This window comes from Grampus griseus, assembly GCF_964374135.1.
Source record: "Grampus griseus genome assembly, chromosome: 2".
NCBI classification, from domain to species: domain Eukaryota; kingdom Metazoa; phylum Chordata; class Mammalia; order Artiodactyla; family Delphinidae; genus Grampus; species Grampus griseus.
Window position 1 is genome coordinate 97,710,817 of NC_139018.1, and position 18,779 is coordinate 97,729,595.

Below are 18,779 nucleotides of genomic sequence, written 5' to 3' on the forward strand. Positions count from 1 at the left end.
AAGTGATTTGAGAAGGATTTACTGATAGAAATTACATAGAATTGGTGCTAATTCTTCTTTAAAGGTGTGGCAAAATTCTCCAGTGAAACCATATTAAGTTTTTGGGAAAACTAATTTTTTTATAAGTTTCTTATTAATAAATTTAATTTCTTTAATAGTACAGGGGTATTAAAATAGTTTATTTCATATTCAAAGAGTTGTGGTAGATTGTGTTTTTTGAGGAAGTGGTATATTATATCAAAGCTGTCAAATTTATGGTGAAAAGTTTTTCATAGTATACCCTAATTATTCTTTTAATATCTGTAGAGTCTGTAGTAATATCCTCTGTTTCATTCTTAATGTTGGTAATTTGTGTCTTCCTTTTTTCTTTTTCTGTCTTGCTAGAGGTTCGTAAGTTTTGTTGATATTTCCAAAGACCAAGCACTTCATTTCACTGATTTTCTCCATTGCTTTTCTTTTTTCAATTTTATTGAGATTTTGCTCTTATCTTTATTACTCCAGTCTTTCTGCTGACTTTGGGCTTACTTTGCTCTTCTTATTCTAGGTTCATGTGGTGGGAGCTTAGATTATTGATTTGAGACTTCTTTTTGATTGCATGCATTTAGTGCTTTAAATTTTTCTCAATGCTGCTTTAGCTGTTTCCTGCAAATTTTGATATTTTATATTTTCCCTTTTACTCAGTTCAGTGTACTTTTAAAATTTCCTTTGGGACTTCTTTGACACATTGACTAAATTGTGTGGTTTAGTCTCTAAGTGTTTGGAGATTTTCCTGTTATCTTTCTGTTATTGATTTCAAGTTTGATTTTATTGTAGATGGAAAATACATATATATGACTTTAGTTCTTTTAAATTCATTGAGATTTACTCTACAGCCATAATATAGCCAATTTTGGTGTATGTTCTATGGATGCTTGAAAAGACTGTATTTTCTGCTGTTATTGGGATTGTTCCACAAACATCAATTAGGCTCTGTTAGTTGATGCTGTTGTTGAATTCTATTTTTTCTTTTTGAATTCTATATATTTGCTAACTTTTTTGGCTACTTGCTTTATCTGTTGTTGGTGGAGGGTGGATTAAAGTCTACAACTAAAAATGAGTTTGTCTATTTCTACTTTCAATTCTATCAATTTTTACATGAAATATTTTGCAGAACTATATTTGGTATGCGTATGTTTAGGATTGCTATACCTTCTTGGTGAATTGACCCTTTTATCTTTGTGTAATGTCTCAGTGTCTGATAATTTGCTCAGAAGTTTACAGTCCTATGTGATATTAATATAGCCACTTCTACTTTCTTTTGATGAATGTTTACAGTTATTTTTATCTATCTTTTTACTTTCAACCTGCCTATGTTGTTATATTTGAAGTGAGTTTCTCATAGACAGCATATAATTAGGTCATATTTTTTAACCCACTCTGTCAACGTGTCTTTTAATTGGTATATTTAGATGATTTACATTTAATTGTTTTATATTTAATATGAATGGCTTATTGTAAGATAACTTCAGTCTTCCTAATTGTTGTGTTTCTTAAAGCTCTTAGAAGAAAAAATAAATTTGTTATTTTATTATTTGGATGATTTAATTTGTTTGGCTCGATTTTTAAAAAGTCATGAGCACAGAACCTAGTAGGTTGTAATGAAAGTTCTAGCTAGTTATACTTAGATTATGAGCAAACAAATGGAAAAGGCACTCTTTTTTGTTTCTTATCTTTATAAATGTAGGTATAAAACTTGGTCTCAAGCTTATAGTGATCACTTCTGTGCAATCAACAACTATCCATATGCCTTGCTCTGGACTCTTTAATCTACGCTCTAATTAGTTCCAGGACTGTACATTGCCCCAGACTTGAAAAGTGAAAATATGGAAAGGAGGTAGATAGAGGATTTTAGACTCTAAGCTCCATTAAGGCAGGGGCTGCATATTTTTTTTTCACCACTTTATACTTACGGCATAGTATTGTGTAGCCCATAAAAGACATTTGATTGATATTTGTCAAATGAGTGAATGAAAAAATGAAGTAGAACTGATTTATTAACCCTCAGCTCAGTAACAGTCCTCAGTTGTTAGAATATCCTTTCTTGCATCTTTTGTCTATACCCAATCCCCAGCCTCCAAGGCATATTTCAAAGACCAACTCCTTCACAATATTTTCTGAATCTTCTCCCTGCTGGAAGTAGCTAGTCTCTCCCTTTCCTGAAATCTTACAGTTCTTCATAATTCCACTGATCACTTGCTACTTCTTGTTGGAGATATTTATTCGCATGCCTTATTATGATCTTGCAGCTTTCTTTATTTTCTAAAAAGGGCATCTATGTCTCTTTGATCTTGTCACCACAGCCCTTGATACAGTGTTTTGTATGCCTCAGAGACTCTCGTTGAATGCCTACTGCAGAAAATCGGGGCCACATGAGGTGGTTGTTGCTATTGTCTGGGACTTGTTCCGTGATGATGATGAGGGATTGTCAGGGTTAGAAAATGACCCTTCAGGTTTCACTGCAAAGAACAGATGGGCAGAAAATTATCTTGAACCAAAACTCATGTTTAGTATCACAGTGACTTTGTCTTCAGAATTATATCATGACATAAATTTTGGAAAGTGACAGCCAGTATCTTCTGAATAAAAAATTAGCTGTAGTTTTAACCTTGTCAGTGGGATTTTTTTGCTATGTAAATTCAGTAGTGAAAGTACCTGAATATATTCTAAAGCTAAATAAGAACTAAAAGTAACAAAAAGAGTAGGCTGAGGGTTCAGACCAAAACCAAAATCTTGACTTAAAAGTATTTTCCCTCTCAAAAACTACCCAGGTAAGATCTACCTAGACTTTCTAACATAATAAGTCTTATTTGCTTACTCTTTTCATTTTTAACTTTTTATTTATTTATTAATTATTTTTTTATATATACAGCAGGTTCTTACTATATTTTTAACTTTTTAAATTACCAGTTTCCTGAATGTTATTTTCTGAAGTTCTCATTTAAAGACAGGAAAAAGAAATGATACTGCTTTCAGAAGAAAGTGGCCTATTGAGAAACCTTTACCAAAGAAAGAGCCATCATAGGTACTAAAGACCAACAGAAGTAGACTTATTATACTCTAGCAATCTAGGGCCACAGTGCTTTTATTTTCTGGGGTCTTAAATTAAAAAAAAAAAGAAGCAGGAGGACTGAAATGATTCTAGAAGGATATATAGGAATCAGGCAGGTAAAGAAATAGCCTTTCAAGGAGAGGAAATAGGGAGAGTAAAGCCACATAGCTGATACAGAGTATGATATTTAGAGACGCCTTAGGCTAAAGTCAGAGGCAGGGGAATGATAAGGAATGAGGCTAGCAAGATGAATTCAGAGCCTTAGATGTTGTGCTTAAAGATCTTGGAATTGATTCTTTATTAAACCATTAAAGGTATTGCCCATTAATCCGGTCATCACTATTTTTTTGTGCTAGGCGCTGTTCTCGGAATTGGGGATATAGGAGAGGGCAAGACAGTGTCTTCCCTACAGGCACTTAGACTCTGGTGAGGGGTACAAAGAAATGGATAGGCAATTAAAATATAATGAATACATTATCTTTGTCTGCATTGGGGAAGTTTAGCCCTTTTAATGGAGTTATGGATATTTTAGATTGCTCACACTCGGTTCAGTTTGGGGATGGCTACAGGCTGGCAATGTGAGATGCTTCCAGAAATAAGGTAAAATACCTTCTGCTACATAGCAGGTACTTGAATGTCCTAAATCCTAGGCTACTTCCTACTTGTTGAAAGGGAGATTGGCAGGTGTTTTTAAAAATTAGCACCTGACTAAGAATTATTCATTGAGGTAACCCAGGAAATTCATACAAGTGTCTTCTGGTTTTGTCTGTGGCTTTTTTTTTTCATAGTAAGTTTTTATTTTTTTAACATCTTTATTAGAGTATAATTGCTTTACAATGGTGTGTTAGTTTCTGCTTTATAACAAAGTGAATCAGTTATACATATACATATGTTCCCATATCTCTTCCCTCTTGCGTTTCCCTCCCTCCCACACTCCGTATCCCACCCCTCCAGGCGGTCACAAAGCATCGAGCTGATCTCCCTGTGCTAGGCGGCTGCTTCCCACTAGCTATCTACCTTACGTTTGGTAGTGTATATATGTCCATGCCTCTCTCTCGCTTTGTCACAGCTTCCCCTTCCCCTTCCCCATATCCTCAAGTCCATTCTCAAGTAGGTCTGTGTCTTTATTCCTGTGTTACCCCTAGGTTCCTCATGACATTTTTTTTCTTAAATTCCATATATATGTGTCAGCATACAGTATTTGTCTTTCTCTTTCTGACTTACTTCACTCTGTATGACAGACTCTAGGTCTATCCACCTCATTACAAACAGCTCAATTTCATTTCTTTTAATGGCTGAGTAATATTCCATTGTATATATGTGCCACATCTTCTTTATCCATTCATCCAGTGATGGACACTTAGGTTGTTTCCATATCCGGGCTATTGTAAATAGAGCTGCAATGAACATTTTGGTACATGACTCTTTTTGAATTATGGTTTTCTCAGGGTATATGCTCAGTAGTGGGATTGCTGGGTCATATGGTAGTTCTATTTGTAGTTTTTTAAGGAAGCTGGATACTGTTCTCCACAGTGGCTGTATCAATTTACATTCCCACCAACAGTGCAAGAGGGTTCCCTTTTCTCCACACCCTCTCCAGCATTTATTGTTTCCAGATTTTTTGCTGATGGCCATTCTGATTGGTGTGAGATGATATCTCATTGTAGTTTTGACTTACATTTCTCTAATGATTAATGATGTTGAGCATTCTTTCATGTGTTTGTTGGCAGTCTGTATATCTTCTTTGGAGAAATGTCTATTTAGGTCTTCTGCCCATTTTTGGATTGGGTTGTTTGTTTCTTTTTTTTTGTTATTGAGCTGGATGAGCTGCTTATAAATTTTTGGAGATTAACCCTTTGTCAGTTCCTTCATTTGCAAATATTTTCTCCCCCATTCTGAGGGTTGTCTTTTGGTCTTGTTTATGGTTTCCTTTGCTGCACAAAAGCTTTGAAGTTTCATTAGGTCCCATTTGTTTATTTTTGTTTTTATTTCCATTTCTCTAGGAGGTGGGTCAAAAAGGATCTTGCTGTGATTTATGTCATAGAGCCTTCTGCCTATGTTTTCCTCTAAGAGTTTGATAGTTTCTGGCTTAACATTTAGGTCTTTAATCCATTTTGCACTTATTTTTGTGTATGGTGTTAGGGAGTGTTCTAATTTCATACTTTTACCTGTACCTGTCTAGTTTTCCCAGCGCCACTAATTGAAGAGGCTGTCTTTTCTCCACTGTATATTCCTGCCTCCTTTATCAAAGATAAGGTGACCATATGTGTGTGGGTTTATCTCTGGGCTTTCTATCCTGTTCCATTGATCTATCTTTCTGTTTTTGTGCCAGTGCCATACTGTCTCGATTACTGTAGCTTTTTAGTATAGTCTGAAGTCAGGGAGCCTGATTCCTCCAGCTCCGTTTTTCGTTCTAAAGATTGCTTTGGCTATTCGAGGTCTTTTGTGTTTCCATACAAATTGTGAAATTTTTTGTTCTAGTTCTGTGAAAAATGCCAGTGGTAGTTTGATAGGGATTGCATTGAATCTGTAGATTGCTTTGGGTCGTAGAGTCATTTTCACAATGTTGATTCTTCCAATTCAAGAACATGGTATATCTTTCCATCTATTTGTATCATCTTTAATTTCTTTCATCAGTGTCTTATAATTTTCTGCATTTTCTTTTGTCTCCTTAGGTAGGTTTATTCCTAGATATTTTATTCTTTTTGTTGCAATGGTAAATGGGAGTGTTTTCTTGATTTCACTTTCAGATTTTTCATCATTAGTGTATAGGAATGCCAGAGATTTCTGTGTATTAATTTTGTATCCTGCTACTTTATCAAATTCATTGATTAGCTCTAGTAGTTTTCTGGTAGCATCTTTAGGATTCTCTATTTATAGTATCATGTCATCTGCAGACATTGACAGCTTTACTTCTTCTTTTCTGATGGATTCCTTTTATTTCCTTTTCTTCTCTGATTGCCGTGGCTAAAACTTCCAAAGCTATGTTGAATAAGAGTGGTGAGAGTGGGCAACCTTGTCTTGTTCCTGATCTTGGTGGAAATGCTTTCAGTTTTTCACCATTGAGAATGATGTTGGCTGTGGGTTTGTCATATATGGCCTTTATTATGTTGAGAAAAGTTCCCTCTGTGCCTACTTTCTGGAGGGTTTTTATCATAAATGGGTGTTGAATTTTGTCAAAAGCTTGCTCTGCATCTATTGAGATGATCATATGGTTTTTCTCCTTCAATTTGTTAATATGGTGTATCATGTTGATTGATTTGCATACATTGAAGAATCCTTGCATTCCTGGAATAAACCCCACTTGATCATGGTGTATGATCCGTTTAATGTGCTGTTGGATTCTGTTTGCTAGTATTTTGTTGAGGATTTTTGCATCTATGTTCATCAGTGATATTGGCCTATAGTTTTCTTTCTTTGTGACATCCTTGTCTGGTTTTGGTATCAGGGTGATGGTGGCCTCGTAGAATGAGTTTGGGAGTGTTCCTCCCTCTGCTATATTTTGGAAGAGTTTGAGAAGGATAGGTGTTAGCTCTTCTCTGAATGTTTGTTAGAATTAGCCTGTGAAGCCATCTGATCCTGGGCTTTTGTTTGTTGGAAGATTTTTAATCACAGTTTCATTTTCAGTGCTTGTTGTTGGTCTGTTCATATTTTCTATTTCTTCCTGATTCATCCTTGGCAGGTTGTGCATGTCTAAGAATTTGTCCATTTGTTACAGGTTGTCCATTTTATTGGCATTGAGTTGCTTGTAGTAATCTCTCATGATCTTTTGTATTTCTGCAGTGTCAGTTGTTACTTCTCCTTTTTCATTTCTAATTCTATTGATTTGAGTCTTCTCCCTTTTTTTCTTGATGAGTCTGGCTAATGGTTTATCAATTTTGTTTATCTTCTCAAAGAACCAGCTTTTAGTTTTATTGATCTTTGCTATCGTTTCCTTCATTTCTTTTTCATTTATTTCTGATTTGATTTTTATGATTTCTTTCCTTCTGCTAACTTTGGGGGTTTTTTTTTGTTCTTCTTTCTCTAATTTCTTTAGGTGCAAGGTTAGGTTGTTTATTTGAGATGTTTCCTGTTTCTTAAGGTAGGATTGTATTGCTATAAACTTCCCTCTTAGAACTGCTTTTGCTATCCCGTAGATTTTTGGTCGTTGTGTCTCCATTGTCATTTGTTTCTAGGTCGTTTTTGATTTCCTCTTTGATTTCTTCAGTGATCACTTTGTTATTAAGTAGTGTTTTATTTATCCTCCATGTGTTTGTATTTTTTACAGATCTTTTCCTGTAATTGATATCTAGTCTCATAGCATTGTGGTCGGAAAAGAAACTTGATACAATTTCAATTTTCTTAAATTTACCAAGGCTTGATTTGTGACCCAAGATATGATCTATCCTGGAGAATGTTCCATGAGCACTTGAGAAAAATGTGTATTCTGTTTTTTTTTCGATGAAATGTTCTATAAATATCAATTAAGTCCATCTTGTTTAATGTATCATTTAAAGCTTGTGTTTCCTTATTTATTTTCATTTTGGATGATCTGTCCATTGGTGAAAGTGGGGTGTTAAAGTCCCCTACCATGATTGTGTTACTGTCATTTCCCCTTATGGCTGTTAGTATTTGCCTTATGTATTGAGGTGCTCCTATGTTGGGTGCATAAATATTTACAATTGTTATATCTTCTTCTTGGTTCAATCCCTTGATCATTATGTAGTGTCCTTCTTTGTCTCTTCTAATAGTCTTTATTTTAAAGTCTATTTTGTCTGATATGAGAATTGCTACTCCAGCTTTCTTTTGGTTTCCATTTGCATGAAATATCTTTTTCCATCCCCTTACTTTCAGTCTGCATGTGTCTCTAGGTCTGAGGTGGGTCTCTTGTAGACAGCATATATATGGGTCTTCTTTTTGTATCCATTCAGCCAATCTGTGTCTTTTGGTGGGAGCATTTAGTCTATTTACATTTAAGGTAATTATCGATATGTATGTTCCTATTCCCATTTTCTTAATTGTTTTGGGTTCATTATTGTAGGTCTTTTCCTTCTTTTGTGTTTCTTGCCTAGAGAAGTTCCTTTAGCAGTTGTTGTAGAGCTGGTTTGGTGGTGCTGAACTCTCTCAGCTTTTGCTTGTCTGTAAAGGTTTTAATTTCTCCATCAAATCTGAATGAGATCCTTGCTGGGTAGAGTAATCTTGGTTGCAGGTTTTTCTCCTTCATCACTTTAAATATGTCCTGCCAGTCCCTTCTGGCTTGCAGAGTTTCTGCTGAGAGATCAGCTGTTAACCTTATGGGGATTCCCTTGTGTGTTATTTGTTGTTTTTCCCTTGCTGCTTTTAATATGTTTTCTTTGTATTTAGTTTTTGACAGTTTGATTAATATGTGTCTTGGCATATTTCGCCTTGGATTTATCCTGTATGGGACTCTCTGTGCTTCCTGGACTTGATTAACTATTTCCTTTCCCATATTAGGGAAGTTTTCAACTATAATCTCTTCAAATATTTTCTCAGTCCCTTTCTTTTTCTCTTCTTCTTCTGGAACCTCTATACTTCGAATGTTGGTGCGTTTAATGTTGTCCCAGAGGTCTCTGAGACTGCCCTCAGTTCTTTTCATTCTTTTTTCTTTATTCTGCTCTGCAGTAGTTATTTCCACTATTTTACCTTCCAGGTCACTTAACCATTCTTCTGCCTCAGTTATTCTGCTATTGATCCCTTCTAGAGTATTTTTAATTTCATTTATTGTGTTGTTCATCATTGTTTTTTGCATCTTCAGTTCTTCTAGGTTCTTGTTAAATGTTTCTTGCATTTTGTCTATTCTCTTTCCAAGATTTTGGATCATCTTTACTCTCATTATTCTGAATTCTTTTTAAGGTAGACTGCCTATTTCCTCTTCATTTGTTAGGTCTGGTTGGTTTTTATCTTGCTCCTTCATCTGCTGTGTGTTTTTCTGTCTTCTCATTTTGCTTATCTTACTGTGTTTGGGGTCTCCTTTTTGCAGGCTGCAGGTTCGTAGTTCCTGTTGTTTTTGGTGTCTGTCCCCAGTGGCTAAGGTTGGTTCACTGGGTTGTGTACGCTTCCTGGTGGAGGGGACTAGTGCCTGTGTTCTGGTGGATGAGGCTGGATGTTGTCTTTCTGGTGGGCAGGTCCACGCCTGTTGGTGTGTTTTGGGGTGTCTGTTGATTTATTATGATTTTAGGCAGCCTCTCTGCTAATGGGTGGGGTTGTGTTCCTGTCTTGCTAGTTGTTTGGCATAGGATATCCAGCATTGTAGCTTGCTGGTCGTTGAGTGAAGCTGGGTGCTGGTGTTGAGATGGAGATCTCTGGGAGATTTTTGCCATTTCATATTACGTGGAGGTGGGAGGTCTCTGGTGGACCAGTGTCCTGAAGTTGGCTCTCCCACCTCAGAGGCACAGCACTGACTCCTGGCTGGAGCACCAAGAGCCTTTCATCCACACGGCTCAGAATAAAAGGGAGAAAAAGTAGAAAGAAAGAATTAGTAGAAGCAGAAAGAAAGAAAGAAAGAAAGGAGGGAGGGAGGGAGGGAGGAAGGAAGGAAAGAGGGAAGGAAGGAAAAAAGAAAGAAGATAAAGTAAAATAAAATAAAGTAAGATAAAATAAAGTTATTAAAATAAAAAAAATTATTAGGAGAAAAAAATTAAAACAAAACAAAACAAAAATGGACGGATAGAACCCTAGGACGAATGGTGGAAGCAAAGCTATACAGACAAAATCTCACACAGAAGCATACACATACACACTCACAAAAAGAGTTAAAGGGGAAAAATCATAAATCTTGCTCTCAAAGTCCTTAATTTGGGATGATTCGTTGTCTATTCATGTATTCCACAGATGCAGGGTACAAGTTGATTGTGGAAATTTAATCTGCTGCTTCTGAGGCTGCTGGGAGAGATTTCCCTTTCTCTTTGTTCTCACAGCTCCCAGGGGCCCAGCTTTGGATTTGGCCCCGCCTCTGCGTGTAGGTCGCCAGAGGGTGTCTGTCCTTTCCTCAGACAGGACGGGGTTAAAGGAGCAGCTGATTCGGGGGCTCTGGCTCACTCAGGCCGGGGGGAAGGGAGGGGCACGGAGTGTGGGGAGAGCCTGCGGCGGTAGAGGCTGGCGTGACGTTGCACCAGCCTGAGGCGCGTCGTGCGTTCTCCCGGGGGAGTTGTCCCTGTATCCCGGGACCCAGGCAGTGGCGGGCTGCACAGGCTCCCCACAAGGGGGGTGTGGATAGTGACCTGTGCTCGCACACAGGCTTCTTGGTGGCGGCAGCAGCAGCCTTAGCGTCTCATACCCCGATCTCTGGGGTCCGCGCCTTTTAGCTGCAGCTCGCGTCCGTCTCTGGAGCTCCTTTAAGCAGCGCTCTTAATCCCCTCTCCTCGCGCACCGGGAAACAAAGAGGGAAGAAAAAGTCTCTTGCCTCTTCGGCAGGTGCAGACTTTTCCCCGGACTCCCTTCCGGCTAGCAGTGGTGCACTAACCCCTTCAGGCTGTGTTCAAGCCGCGGAGCCTCAGAGCCTCAGCTCGCAGCCCCGCCCGCCCTGGCGGGTGAGCAGACAAGCCTCTCGGGCTGGTGAGTGCCGGTCGGCACCGATCCTCTGTGCGGGGAATCTCCCCGCTTTGCCCTCCGCACCCGTTGCTGTGCACTCCTCCGCGGCTCCCAAGCTCCCCCCTCCGCCTTCCGCAGTCTCCGCCCGCGAAGGGGCTTCCTAGTGTGTGGAAACCTTTCCTCCTTCACAGCTTCCTCCCACTGGTGCAGGTCCCGTCCCTATTCTTTTGTCTCTGTGTATTCTTTTTTCTTTTGCCCTACTCAGGTACGTGGGGGGTTTCTTGCCTTTGGGGATGTCTGAGGTCTTCTGCCAGCGTTCAGTAGCTGTTCTGTAGGAGTTGTTCCACGTGTAGATGTGTTTCTGATGTATTTGTGGGGAGGAAGGTGATCTCCGCGTCTTTCTCTTTTGCCATCTTCCCGGAAGCCCCCTTTTGTCTGTTTTAAGAGAAATAAGAAAGAAAGCTGCAAGTTATCAAAAGTAATTTGTGTAGAATAATTTTTCTTTTTTTAAAAAAATTAATTAATTAATTTATTTTTGGCTGCGTTGGGTCTTCATTGTGGTGCGCGGGCTTCTCACTGAGGTGGCTTCTCTTGTTGCGGAGCTCAGGCTCTAAGCCCGTGGGCTTTAGTAGTTGGGGTGCATGCACTTAGTTGCTCCGCGGCACGTGGGATCTTCCCAGACCGGGGCTTGAACCTGTGTCTCCTGCATTGGCAGGTGGATTCTTAACCATTGTGCCACCAAGGAAGTCCTAGAATAATTTCTTAAGGATTTGTTTAGTTAGAATCTGGAGTATTTCTTCATTTTCCCTTCTGTTTCCCCATAGCACCCTGTGTAGACCTCCATTAGTATTTCCTGAAGGACTGTAGTCCTCTGAGTACACATCTCAGGACTGGAGAACCATGAGCAACTCCAGAATCCTAAGCAGAGGACCCGGAATGTCAGAGAGAAGTTTCTCAAAGCATCCTGCAAGGACCACCGATGGGCTTGCAAAAATACAGATTCCTGGAGACCTGCTCCAGATGTACTGAATCAGATTTTATTAGGAGGCTTTCAGAATTTGCATTTAAAATACCATTCTCAAAAGATTCTTAGATACACTAAAGTCTGAGAAGCACTTAAGACAATAAACTGTTGCTTGTTGAACTGATACTCAAGAACTTATTCTTTTAGAGTGGAGAAGGTATCTTATAACAAATTCAAGTTTAACTAAAATTATATTTGACCTTAAAACTCTCCACTATCTGTTTTTGTTCTTTTCATATTTTTGGCACGCATATCCTCAACATCAGAAACACAAGCAATAAGAAGATATAAATGTCGGTACACAGAAGTGTATCTAGAAAAAACATCTGTGATGTTCTTACCTCAGTATATTCTATCAGTACACATAGTAGGAAAAAAATCCGTATTAACCCCAGTCAGGGAACTGAAAGTTATTTGTATGGTAAACCTAAAATATAAAGAAGGGGTGGAATAAAGATGATTAGGTATTGAGAGCCCACCATGTGGAACACACCTTTTAGTTATGAATTTGTGTTTCACAACAGCTATGTAAAGTAGACACATTTATTCCCATTTTACAGACCGGAAACTGAGACCTTGAGAGGTCAAGTAATTTGCCCAGAGAAGGTCTCTCTTTTTTTCCCTTTTTGTTAAATAAGTTATCATTTCCCCCCTTTCTTAAAATTCCTTTGCTTGTTTGAAGAAGTATCATCAACAACAAAGACAGGAACTAACAAAGATTTTTGCCTCTGTAGGATCTGATGTTTAGTAGCTACTTTGATGCTAACCTTTTCTGATAGAATTCTGCAGTACCCTAATTTTGTAGTAATTTCTCATCTTTGACAACAGAGGATAATAACTGGGGAATCAAAGACTTCAACGGACACTCCAGGTTTTTGATATTTAATTGTGGACTGCACTCAGTAGGTCCACTTCTAACATCTGTCTGTATTGTAAAACATGGAGTGTTCCTGCAAGATGCTTCTGTAAGATAGGAAACCAATTTGAGAAAGTCACGTCTGATTCTGGATACGGGACCTAAGACACAGAAGCAGTGAGTGGCAGCCAGCGATCAGGCATTTTTCTCTCAGAGGAGACGGCAGCTCAGGGGTGGCTTGGGGCTACAACACTTTGTTATGCTTACGAAAGACATGTTTTTTGTTCCAAGTGGCTTTTAGGAAAGCAGCTAAGGCAACTGCATTTCCTTCATAAACATATTCCCCAAAGTTTTGTGTCTTTATGTAGCAACAGTTTTTGGTATATTGCAAAGAGAAATTTAATATAATAATCTGATGGAAAGAACCCTGGAGTTTTCTCTATTCTCTGATTCTCATTGTGAGGAGATTATGGGAAGATGATGCCTTTTCTTTGAATTTGTTTCCTAAACTGTAAGATATGAGCAGTAGACTGGATAATATGCATGGTCCCTTTTGTCAAACTTTCTTTAATTATTATTTATGTTTTTAACAAGTGTGAAAATCTCTACCTTTTTTCTTAAACCCAATTCAATTCAATAAACCTGCATTGATGGGTGACTTGGCATAAGAAATGCCTCCAGAGAGTTGATATACAAGCTGAATTGGAAGAACTAAATTCCATCTTGACTCATTTCAACATTTTACCCTAATTTCACATGTCTGTCTATTTTACCCTAATTTCACATGTCTTCCACATAGTGGATGCCCACTATGTGGGTTGACCATGTGTTCAGGTTGGCCAGGAACAGATATTAACTCTGTTACAGATTAAATAAAACCCACTAATTAATGAGGTAACCCCTTTTCACTCTCAAAAAAGTATCTTGATCTGAGTGGCAAATTATATGGTCACCCTATTACTCACAACAACTTTGTGAAGTACAGTGTGTGTTACTCTCCTAATCTCACAGGTCAGGCCATGGTACCTGGTTTTGAGAGGTTAAGCTAGTGAGCGATGGAGCCAGGATGAAAATTCAGTTCTGATGCCAAAACTAATGTTTTTAACCACTACACTTTAAGGATACCTTTTCCCACTAAATGCTAGGAAAGATTACGTAAAATGTAAGACAGAAAAGCGTATCACGTCCTTTATTTTTATAAATATAAATAACCTTTACACCTAGGACATTTTTCCTAATGTTAAACTCAAATCCATCTTGTTGCAAGTTCAAGTGATTCCTTGGACTCTGTCCCAGCAGAGCTACAGACCAGCTGGTCACAAGGATTTTATCTTTGTTCAAGGTGTATTTATCCTTAAGCCTCTGTAAAGGTAACACTTTGGCTGCAAAGAACAAAGGATAGAGGTTGCACAGTATGACATGCCCCTTTGGTTCACACATCTGCTATAGGACAGTGTGGGAGCTTGGGCAATGTTGAGCCTTGTAGTGGTGGGCTAAGATAATATTCTGAAGGCAAATGATACAGTAAATCATTCCTTGAGCTGTCATTGTTCTGAGAAGAGGAATCTTTTCTAAGAAGTATTGATTCTGAAGACCTTGGACACATGGCCTGGAGAAGCATGGTCATTGCCCTAAAGTTGTGTAGATGTGAATTAAGGTGGGAATTTCATGAGATAGTTAAGAAGTAAAGGTGGTAATGGTCGTTAAGATGATGATGGTGTTACTGCTTAGGACAATATTATTATCTCAATTGTATGAAAAAGGGAATAGATTCATAAATTAACGACTTGCTTTCCCAAAGTTACACAGAAATTAACAAGCTAGATCTTGAACTCAGGACTTCTAACTCTAAATCATTCTCCCATTCGTTCTCTCTTCCCTCATGATTCTCCCTCCCACTCATCAACTAATTTATATTACCAGTTATCAGAAAAAATGTAATGAGTACCAACCTTATGCTAGGACAGGAGTTTCAAATATTGATGCCTTTTTGAAACACCCTGGGATCTTTGAAAAATACTGATTCCTTCCTGGCTGCCAACCTAGACATTCTGATTCAGTTGCTGGGCTGTGACCTGGGCATCAGGATTTTAAAAAGCTTCCCAGATGATTCTAATATGTAACCAAATCAGGAATCCACTGTGCTAGGCACTTAGTTAGCATCTAGGAATTAAAGATGACCTAAAGCACTGTGATAACATAGGGGATTCAAGGCCTCTCCTTCTTACTCCAAGTTTACAGAGAAACCATTAAAGCACAGGGACCCGTGCTGTTCATAGCTTTCAGGGCAGGCATAATAAAACATTGCAAAATTTTACAGTCTCTTAAAATGTCTGATTTTTTTTTGGAGAGGTTTGGTAAAGAACATAGCAAAACGAAAATAAGATTGCTGGAGTGCCTTGTATTTATGTGAAGTGCAAAATGTGAAATATATGTCACTTCTGTGTTCAAAACATTAAGTAAAATAGTAGATGTGAATAAACTGTTACTGAATTAGCACCTCACAACAGCTGCTCTCAGTGGGTAATTTAGGCTTCTTTTTATATCGTGGTTCAGACTTTGATGTGATGAGAGAATTTTGAAATGCACTTTGAGCATTCTTTTTTCCCTCAGATTCACACGGTTAGATGATCAGAGATCACATTTTATTTCTCTGTGGAAAACCTCCGTTAATTTGATGCAGAGCAGGCAGTCTTGAATCCCGAGGGAAATGAGAAATTGATGGCTTTCTTTCTAAGAGCATGGCAGGTAGGCGGGGAGTTAGGCTGTGCCACAGGCGGCTGCTGTGTGATACTGTAGGGGTTTCCCCTTAGGAGGGCCCCAAAAGTCAAGTCACATTAGCAATGAGTCTCCTGCTTCTGTCCAACTCAACCCTAAGGAAACTTTAGACTCAGGGATATTTCTGGAATAGCAAAATTGTGGCATTGTCCAAGAATATTACAGGACAAGCAGAATAAAGATTCTCCTTTTTGGACTAGGCTAAAGCTTGAACAAATTTGCTCCAAAAATGGATGCATTACAAATTGGGGGCAGTTGCCCTGTGTCAGGGACTGGCGGCAATGACTCAGAGGCAGAGTAGATATTTAGATATGATCTACCTGTCCCATAACAATTGTTAACACTTGCCGACACATTAGATTTTCATTTTGCTTGTGCTTTCTGGTTTCCCGCTACTTGACCTCTAAGACATCTAGTGATGATAGGTTTCCTCATCACAAATCTCCCCTTGCTCTTATATCCCCTAGAAGCAATGTCAGAACAGAATCCAGAGTTTCTTGTCAGTGAGCTGGTAAACAGACACGTGCCATGACTCTGGAGAGGTGCACCACCGCCAGGTCACTACGCACGGCTCTGGCTCTGAGCTTTGGATGGAAGGAGCTGCAGGGCAGCGCAGCTCTTCTCATCCCTTACCATCATCTCCTTTCTCATTCATCATTTCCTACCCATCCTTTAAAGAGCCTGAATTTCTCATAGGGATGGGTTGTAGGAGGAATAACTACTATGTGCCTGTCAGTTTTACATATGCCATCTCATTTATCTAAATCACCTGTCAGAAGCTATTACCATCAGCCAAAGACCAAGTCAGATGTTTCTCTGCCCGTTCTCAAAGCATGCTTCACTTTCTAAATCTATGCTGATACAGTGTTTTGTCTATTGGTCTCACTAAACTATGTGCTTCTTGAGGGTAGAGGCAATGTTTCTCTTTGAACTATTGCTACTTAGCATAGTAATTTCACATAATAGGGGTTTGGATAGGTATAGGTCTATTTTAAATCAGTGACTGATAGTTGCAAAGGCAGTTTTTTTTTTTTTTTTTTTTTTTTTTTTGCGGTACGCGAGCCTCTCGCTGTTGTGGCCTCTCCCGTTGCGGAGCACAGGCTCTGGACGCGCAGGCTCAGCGGCCATGGCTCACGGGCCTAGCCGCTCTGCGGCATGTGGGATCTTCCCGGACTGGGGCACGAACCCATGTCCCCTGCATCGGCAGGCAGACTCTCAACCACTGCGCCACCAGGGAAGCCCGGCAGTATTTTTTTTTTTATACAGCAGGTTCTTATTAGTTATCCATTTTATACACATCGTTGTATACATGTCAATCCCAATCTCCCAATTCATCACACCACTACCACTACCCCCGCCGCTTTCCCCCCTTGGTGTCCATATGTTTATTCTCTACATCTGTGTCTCTATTTCTGCCCTGCAGACTGGTTCATCTGTACCATTTTTCTAGAGTCCACATATATGCATTAATATACGATATTTGGTTTTCTCTTTCTGACTTACTTAATTCTGTATGACAGTCTCTAGATCCATCCATGTCTCTACAAATGACCCAGTTTCTTTCCTTTTTATGGCTGAGTAATATTCCATTGTATATATGTACCACAACTTCTTTATCCATTCATCTGTCGATTGGCATTTATGTTGCTTCCATGACCTGGCTATTATAAATAGTGCTGCAATGAACATTGGGGTGCATGTGTCATTTTGAATTATGATTTTCTCTGGGTATATGCCCAGTAGTGGGATTGCTGTGTCATATGGTAGTTCTAGTTTTAGGTTTTTAAGGAACCTCCATTACTGTTCTCCATAGTGGCTGTATCAATTTACATTCCCACCAACAGTGCAAGAGGGTTCCCTTTTCTCCACACCCTCTCCAGCATTTGTTGTTTGTAGATTTTCTGATGATGCCCATTCTAACTGGTGTGAGCAAAGGCAGTATTAACGGAAGTTTAAAAGTGTTTTCACAAGGTATAAATTGATTATTTGTTGGTAATTATTGATTATTACACAGTTTTAAATTGATTAACCTGGAATTCAGGTGCCAGAGTTCTCACTTTAGGTCTCAGGGCTTTTCCTGCTATCAGACAGCCTCTTCTGATGAAGATGTAATCCAAAATTAGATGTTGCCATACGTCTTTACAACTTGCTCTTGAGTGAACTTTCCAGGTTTTGTCTTCTAACTGTACACTTCAAATGGAAGTTATGAGCTAGATTTGTTACAGAACAAATTTGTTACAAAATTTGTTACAGAACAAAAAACATTTAGATGGCTCCCAGGATAAGCTTAGGAAAGAATAGTAAGATTTCTCCTCAGTGATTTGGTATATGTTTAGGGATAGGTAGTTCTCACTCTCTCAAGCCGAAGGGAGAAAATGTATATGAATAGTAAAGTGCTACGACCAAGTTTATATTTCAAAAATTATGATAAATAAATGATGTGTTTCCTGGCCTTGCTTGGGCTGTTAGGGTACTGTTATCTTACTTTAAGGCTTTCATAATTTATGGTGATATCAAAGTCAAAATGAAAGGTCCATATCAAAGGTCAAAATGATCAAGAAATCAGCATATTTTCACAGTCCAATTATAATACTAAGGTGAGCCGGCTAGGACATCTGAAATCAACTTCTTGGTTCTACTTTTGATATTTTGGAAAATATAAGAAGAGAATTGCAATATGTATGTTCATCCACAGAAGCACCAAAATATCAGTGCTATTATGTGTGAGGCAATTTCAGGTGAGTGTATATTCTGAGCAGGAATTATGTAGATAATATCTTCAATTATCTATAGTATTTCACCTGTGTAGACAGAGATGCTGGACTTCTCTGTGAAGATTTCTGCCTCTTTTTATGTGATGGAATCAAAGTTATTATTTTTTTCCCAAAGAGTTATATATATTGAATCTAACTAGGAAAAAAGTCATAATGGGAAAAGAGCAACCTAGGAATCATCTTCAATATTGAACATGCTGAATTAAGGAATACGAAATTATAAGACAGGTTTAGTAAGAAACATGATTTTTCAGTTGCTATATTCCTGTTATTTCATTAGAGTGAGAGGAAATGAGAAAAGTTGAAACTGCTCCAGCCAAAGTGATGTGGGTAATTAGAGCAATCTCATTTGGCTGAAACACAATCAAAGTGACAGGGCTGTTGAAATTCCATGTCCCAAACATTTAAATACCGTTAGAGTATTCTCTACAGAAATTTGGGGGCAGTCATGATGTGGTGGGGTGTAAGTGGATGGTGGCAGCAGCTCAAGAATACAAGGAAGGTGGAGGGCACAGAGAGAGAGAGAAGCAGTTGGTACTGAAAATCCTGAGGCTTTATACACACGCAACCAGCTGGGTGGTCTGGTAATACTACAATCGCCTATCTGTCCCATCCTGCTACCTCCTAATCCTGGTCATTTTAATCAGATTTCACCCATTTAAGAATATTAAGGGATGGGGTGTTCACACAGCAAATATATCTTTACTGCCTACAACACATAGGCACTAG